The sequence below is a fragment of the Macrotis lagotis genome, chromosome 4 (genome assembly GCF_037893015.1).
Source record: "Macrotis lagotis isolate mMagLag1 chromosome 4, bilby.v1.9.chrom.fasta, whole genome shotgun sequence".
Classification (NCBI taxonomy): Eukaryota; Metazoa; Chordata; class Mammalia; order Peramelemorphia; family Peramelidae; genus Macrotis; species Macrotis lagotis.
Window position 1 is genome coordinate 186,553,811 of NC_133661.1, and position 7,040 is coordinate 186,560,850.

At 35.3% G+C, this 7,040-nt stretch overlaps 1 long non-coding RNA gene across 2 annotated transcripts in view; it reads right to left on the minus strand.

The window, feature by feature from the left end:
- LOC141521939 (uncharacterized) overlaps positions 1 to 6,818 on the minus strand; it is a 59,815-nt gene extending 52,997 nt beyond the window's left edge. For both annotated transcript variants that reach the window (XR_012478089.1, XR_012478088.1), the window contains exon 1: positions 6,543 to 6,818. This is a non-coding gene — a long non-coding RNA (uncharacterized LOC141521939). The remainder of the gene's footprint in view (positions 1 to 6,542) is intronic.
- Positions 6,819 to 7,040: the final 222 nt, after the last annotated feature.

Sequence of the window (7,040 nt, forward strand, 5' to 3'; positions counted from 1 at the left end):
ATCTTATGACTAAAGAGTAGACAATACCCTATTTTGTGGTGTTGCTCATCCACCCCTATATTACTTGCTCTCCTTACGTTGTCTTGAGTCCCAGGGACAGAAGGCACCTCTGGTTATTTGACATAGAACAAGTCTCAACCTCTCTAAGTCTCAGTATCAGTAATTTTTTGATCTTTTGTTTGCTTTTGGAAGAAACCAGAGTTAAGTGACTTGCTCAGGATCACACAGCTAGTAGGTGTCTGAATCCAGATTTGAACTCTGGTCCTTCTGACTCAAAGACTGACGCTTTATTCTCTCTATCACCTAACTGCTTCAATGTCCTTATCTTTTAAATGAGATAATTGAATTAAATGATCTGTCACCTTTTCAAACTCTAAAATCTTATAATCCTGTATGCTTCTTTATTCAGGTCCTTATTTTTTCAAGACTTTTTACCCTCTGACTGCCTCCTGCTACCTCCAAATGAATCCAAATCTTATTGGATTCTTTTCCTTATTCTTTTTATTCGTTTTTTTAGTTTTTCCAAGACAATGGGTTAAGTGACTTGCCCAAGGTCACACAGCTAGGCAATTATTAAGAGTCTGCAGTTGGATTTGAACTCAGGTCCTCCTGACTCCAGGGCCGGTGCTCTATCCACTGCGCCATTGAGCTGCCCTACTCTTATGATTTTCTTTAGGAAAAAAGTTTTTTTTCTCAAATTCCTTTTAAAATTCAGCTTGTAAATTGTCTTTTATTCTGATTGGTTTGAATATGAAAAATAAAATGATCTAGTTTTTACCTGTTCATTGAAGGCAGATAAGCCTTTTCTCTTGAATAACATGAGGAAAGGAATAGTGCTGTCATTTCTACCAAGCAATGAAATTCTACTTTAAATTCTTAATTTCTGTGTATCAGACTTATGCTCTATGGATGAGGATTTTGGTATGCTCAACCTAAATTTACATATTTTAAGTCAGTCTTTTCATTTTTACATACTGAGCTCTTAGCATTCCACTTAGACAACATTTCTTCCTTAGCTTGAAGATGACTACCAATCCCCCCATCATCCATTTTGACTCTAGCCTAAATTATCAAAATTTCCTTATTCAGTTGTTCCCCTATCAACAGCTTTATCCTACTTGTTAAGCATTGAATGAAGTTGACAGGCTTCCATTCTATCACAGGTGTTGCCGTTTTTTAAGAATTCCTGTTCAGATACAAAAGATACAAATAAAAAAAATGAGAGCTATGAACAGTTGGTCAGAGTAGATGTGACTCACTAAATATAGAGAGGATTACCAGATAACAAAGCCAAATCTGATTCAGAATAAGAAGAACATAAAAGCAGATCTGTAGAATTAACTCCTTAAAAAGAGAATCAAAAAATTCATGTCAGGGGGCAGCTAGGTGGCGCAGTGGATAGAGCACCGACCCTGGAGTCAGGAGTACCTGAGTCCAAATCCAGCCTCAGACACTTAATAATTACCTAGCTGTGTGGCCTTGGGCAAGCCACTTAACCCCATTGCCTTGCAAAAAGCTAAAAAAAAAAAAAGAATTCATGTATATCAAATATCCCCTTCCTTTATGAAGAGTATACAAAAAGACTTTGCTAAGAGCAAGATGTTTAGAGTGAATTTCTCTCTTCAGTACAGTTCAAAGAAGTGTGTGTCTTTGTGTGTCTGTGTGTGTGTGTGTGTGTGTGTGTGTGTGCGCGTGCGCGCGCTCGTCTGTGTATAGCCATTGGGTAGGATTTCAATGACTCAATTCACTGACTCATTGACATTTGTACTTAAGTGTTGAGTGTGTGTAATTTATGTTTCCAAATGAGTTTATCTAGATATGGCTATCAGAAAGGTATGAATAGATATCTCAGAATCTTTTCTGAGCACCACCTCCCCTTTTAAGGAGGACTTTGATACCTGCCAGGTGGGGAAACAGGATATTGGGACCATGAAGCTAGCTACTCTGCCTTCCTCAGAAAGAGAATAGTAGACTAGTGCTCGGGGACCTATCCCGAGCCTTCACCTGGATACGTATCTTTCCCAGGTCTTCGGACAACATGGACCCTCCTTGGGGACGGAGGGCAATAACTGGACAGAGCACCCGGTAGCAGTCTAACAAGCAGGTCTTTATTGCTTACATAGCAGCGAAAAATGGTTCTCATCTTCCCCAGACCCTTCCCTTTTATAGTCCCGAGCCCCCCCAAGCTCCTCCCCTGTTCCTCCCTCATGGGCGGAGCCACTCCTGTTACTGGGGTGTTCCTAGCACCCATGTGGGTGGGTTCACATCCCCCAGGCGTCTCCTAGCCCATAGGTGGCCAAGGTCCAGAGCTGGGTCCCTGACAGACTAGAATTATATCTATTCACCATTGTCAGAAAATATATTGTTTGTCTAAGGAAAATAATTTTTAGGATCAAGTTACCCTTTGGGTCACTAGCCCTTTAGTGATGAAGAAAAACCCCAAGATCCATCCTAAGGAATGACTCCCTTCCCATAAAGTACAAGTTATATAAAGACCATCACACAAAGCAAATAGCAAATAAACTCCTTTAAGGTAATAGCAAATAAAAATTCAGGAAGCTAGACAGGAGAATCATAATTATTTCAACAGGTCAGAGGTAAAGCTTTTGATAAAATATAATTTTATTGCTATTAAAAACTTAGGAAACATAGGAATGGAGATTTCTTTAAAATAATAGGTAGTATTATAAATACTATCCATTATAAATGCTATATAAATAGTATCTATCTAAAACCAAGAGCAAGCATCTTAATGGGGATAAACTAGATCAGGAATGAAGCAAAGATATCCATTATCCTGTTATTACTTAGTATTGGATTAGATACTAGTACAATAGTACTAGTATAATAATAATACTATACCAATACTAGTACTAGTTAGCCAGAACAATAAGACATGAAAAAATAAATTGAAGGAATAAACAATGGGAAAGTTGGAACAAAGCCATCAACTCTTTCAGATGATGTGGTGATTTTCTAGAGAATCCTAGAGCATCAAGTAAAAAAATTAAATGAAACAATTAGCAATTTGGTAAAGTAGAAGGATATAAAATAAACCCAAACAAATCATCATTTTCTATTTGTTACAAACAAAATCCAGCAGGAAGAGATAAAAAGAGAAATTCCATTTAAAATTACTATAGACAATATAATATACATTGGAGCCTACTTGCCAAAATGCATACAGGAACCATATGAGCACCAAAATGCTTTTCATAAAAATAAAAATATCTAAATAAATGGAGAAATACTGACTGATCATGGGTAATTCAAATCGATATAATAAAAATGAAATAACTATTTTAATTAATTTATTTATCTAGAGTCATGTGAATCAAACTACAAAAAATTACTTTGTAGAGGTAGTAAAAATAACCAAAATTTATATGGAAGAAGAAATGGTCAAGAATACCAAGGGAATCAATGAAAAAACCTGGGAAGGAAGGGGACCAGAGCTCAAACTTTATTACAAAGCTATAATTGTCAGATCAATTTGGTACAGGATAAGAAATAGATTGTTATATAACAGATTAGGTATACAATATACACAGCAAATGAATAGATTTACCTAGATTTGGTAAACCCAAAGATCCCAGCTAATGGACTCAGAATTCACTACTAAAAACTGTCATGAAAAATGGAAAAATATTCTGGCAGAACTAGGTAAACAACATCTTACATTGTATATGAAAATAAGTTCAAAATAGATACCCAACTTAGACAAAAAGAATAACATCATAAGCAAAATTAGTGGAACATAGAAGAAAAATAGCTCTCAGACCTATGGATAAGGGAAGTATGCACAAAAAAGGAAAAAGGAACATTTAGAAGGAATTATATACAAGTCACAACAATTTTGAAAGTAATAAATTTATCAAATGTGTGAAATTTTGAAAATGTCTTATAGACTTATAAAAACATATATATATATACATACATTGCAAATTCATGGTTTTATTTAGAATTATATGTCCTACTATATGTATGGTGATCTCTCTCTCTTTCTCTCTTTCTCTTTCTTCCTCTTTGTTTAAGTACAGAATAAGAAAAAATAAAAGAGTTCAAAGGACAACTGGGTGATCAGAGTCACCCTCTCCATAAAGATACTGATAGAAAGAAGCAGTAATTGAAGAAGGAAGCAACTTCTAGCAAAAGGACCTCCAGCAGCAAAAATGAGATTTGCTGTTGAGTGGAATATTCCCAGTAAAACCCTCACAGGGCTAATATTCCCTAGTGAAGTCTTCTCGGGGTTAAGAAATATGAAGAAAAACAAACTATTATTATAGGACTATTGCTAGAAAGACCTTGCATTCCAAAAGAGAAGCTCAAGAGCCACCTTCTTTATGATAAGAATATTTTTGCAAACCGGAGGACAGTCTAACCATAGAAATTACTTCATTAAGATAGTGATAAAGGTCCCAAGTTACCTCATCATCTGATGGGGAAATTATGAAAACATTACATTCTTTTCTCTGTGTTCATTCTCTTGCTGGGGTAGATTTTCCTCGAATAAGATTGTTCATCTGAGATTCAGCCAATGGGTTAAAGGAGAAGGTGGTTAAGGAGGGGGGACCTATATAATCTTGCTTGACTGTCCTTTAGGTGCAGCTCTGATCATGAGTCTGCCCTTCTCTCTAGAAAAGCAAATAAGAACTTTCTTTTGCTCAGACTAGTCCCTGAAGATTTTGTTTAGTGTATTTTTATCACACACTCTATGGACTCAAAAAAGCCAGTCCTGGCAGCCAAGAGTCATGCTTCTAAACAAAGCAGATCCTGAAAGCTTATGTAGTAAGCTTCTAAAAAGGGAGATTTGTGAAGAATGCATACTGAAAGAAAACCATCCTGATTGATGAATTATTCAAGAGAAAATGTAGAAAAAGCAAGTAATTAATTCCTTGGAGGAAAAGGTCTAACCCTGAATACTTATATTAGAAAAAAAAAGTTTTAAATATCAAGGAACTGAGAATACAATTTAAAAGACTAGTGTTTAAAATGGAAATGTTTTATATAACTGCAAATGGATAACCTATATCATATTGCTTACCATAAGCAGTGCGGTGGGGAGACAGGGAAAGTAAGGATAAATTTGGAACTCAATAAAAGAAACCAACAAATCTTAAAAAAAAATTTCATATGTAATTGAGGGAGAAATAAATTATTATTTAAAAAAATAAAAGACTAGTGTTAAAAAGACTGGCTGATTTTTTTGTTTGGTTTGGTTTTTTTTTTTTTGGGGGGGGGGTGTTGCTTGAATCCTTCCACTAGTAACAGTTAGCAAGGCTGCAGTCCCACCCAAATCTGTTAGGGCCAGTGCTCTTTTCACCCAGTGATCCTTGTTGGATCTTTTCTGGACTCTGGAAAGTTAAATGATACTAAATAAATATCCAAAATTTTGTTCAACCGAGAAAGAAAAACTTTTAAAGAGGACCACTGAGCACAACTATACACAAAACCCCCTCCAAGATAATATTATAATGAAGTATCATCATCTAATTTGAAGAGAAAAAACATTAAGCAACAGAAAAGTAATAGGAACAACTTAGAGTCACCAGTTTTCAAAGTTTGTTAATCATTGTATCCTCTAATTCTTATGTCCAGCTAGGTTCTCATAGCTATCAATGTAATAATAATCACAGCACAAGCCAGGAAATAGGCCATATCTACTTTCCTAGAAACAACCTAGCTAATTACAAGAATATTGACCAATAAGATGTTGGCATCTAATGATTAGCTCTTTAGTACTGACAAGTCAAGAAGGAAAGAAAAAAAGACAAAATCATCAGCATTCTTGGGAAATCCACTTCTCCCTCTGCAGAGTGGTGAGAAAGGAAATGATTATTAAAAATTACATATTTCAGTGTCCATAAAATTTAATTTAAATGTTAGTACTATACATGTGAGATACTTATCCAGATACTAAGATATCTTTTTTTCTTCCTTCTCCCTTGCTGTGGAGGACCCCTTTAGACTAGAGTGAAAACTAAGATCATTCCTCAGTAATATTGAGGTTTAGGGTGGAATTGAAGCCCTGGACACTAGACTTTCCTACTAAATTAAAAAAAAAAGAGGTAACTCTAAAGCTATAAAACCAGTATAAAGATTACAAGTCCTGTACAGAAATTTACTTATGCATTGTTAGCTGTTGTGTGAGAAATGAAACTAAGACAAAAAGAAGTTTCTGCAAAAGAAAAGATGACAAAGATAAAGTAAGCAAGATTCCTGAATATCTTCTGAAATCCAACAATTCAAATAATCAACTAATACATCATATCTAGAGATAATAAAATTTTAACACAAAAAAGATAAGACAGTAGAAAACAATTGAAGAATAATGTTAAAGTTTTCAAAACTGAAATAAGTATAGAAAGGATTCCAAACTTTCACCACCACTGTCTTCTCTTTTCTGCCTCAGAATCACATTTTGAAAAAAATCATGCAAGTCTCCCTTTAGAGTGCTAATATGGTTTCTATCATTTCCCCCCATTGGAATTTAGTTAGTCTTAACTGTTCCTCCCCTTCCGAACCAGGAGCTACACACTCACCTAATGCTATTGAGGAAGGTAAATAGCTGAGTAGGAGATCTAGCAACAGATCCAATCCTTGTGGAAGGAAGAAGTGAATTTAAATTCCAATTTCAGTTTGTCCAGTGGAGTCTTTAATATGACCAAAAGGAAGCCGATCAAACACTCCCCACAGCCGGAACTAAAGTGAACTTCGAAAATCTGAGTCTGGTGTCCTTATATAAGCAGCAGAAAATAGAGAAGTTCTAATTAGGAGGGAAATGGGAAGTACAATCACCATTCTAATGATACTTCACCAAAAGATCAACAAAGAGTTTGGCAAAAGATCAACAAAGAGAATTTGGCAAGAAATAAGTCCTCAGGAATGACTTGTGAGGGACCAGAGAGTGAGGAAACTTACAAACAAAATCCTGGCATTTTATTTTTTTTTTTATCATAAGGCAAATAAGGCAAGTAAAAAGAGTTTTAAAGGGCCAATTCACAAAGTCAGAGGATAAGAAACATTCCTCAAAAGAAAAA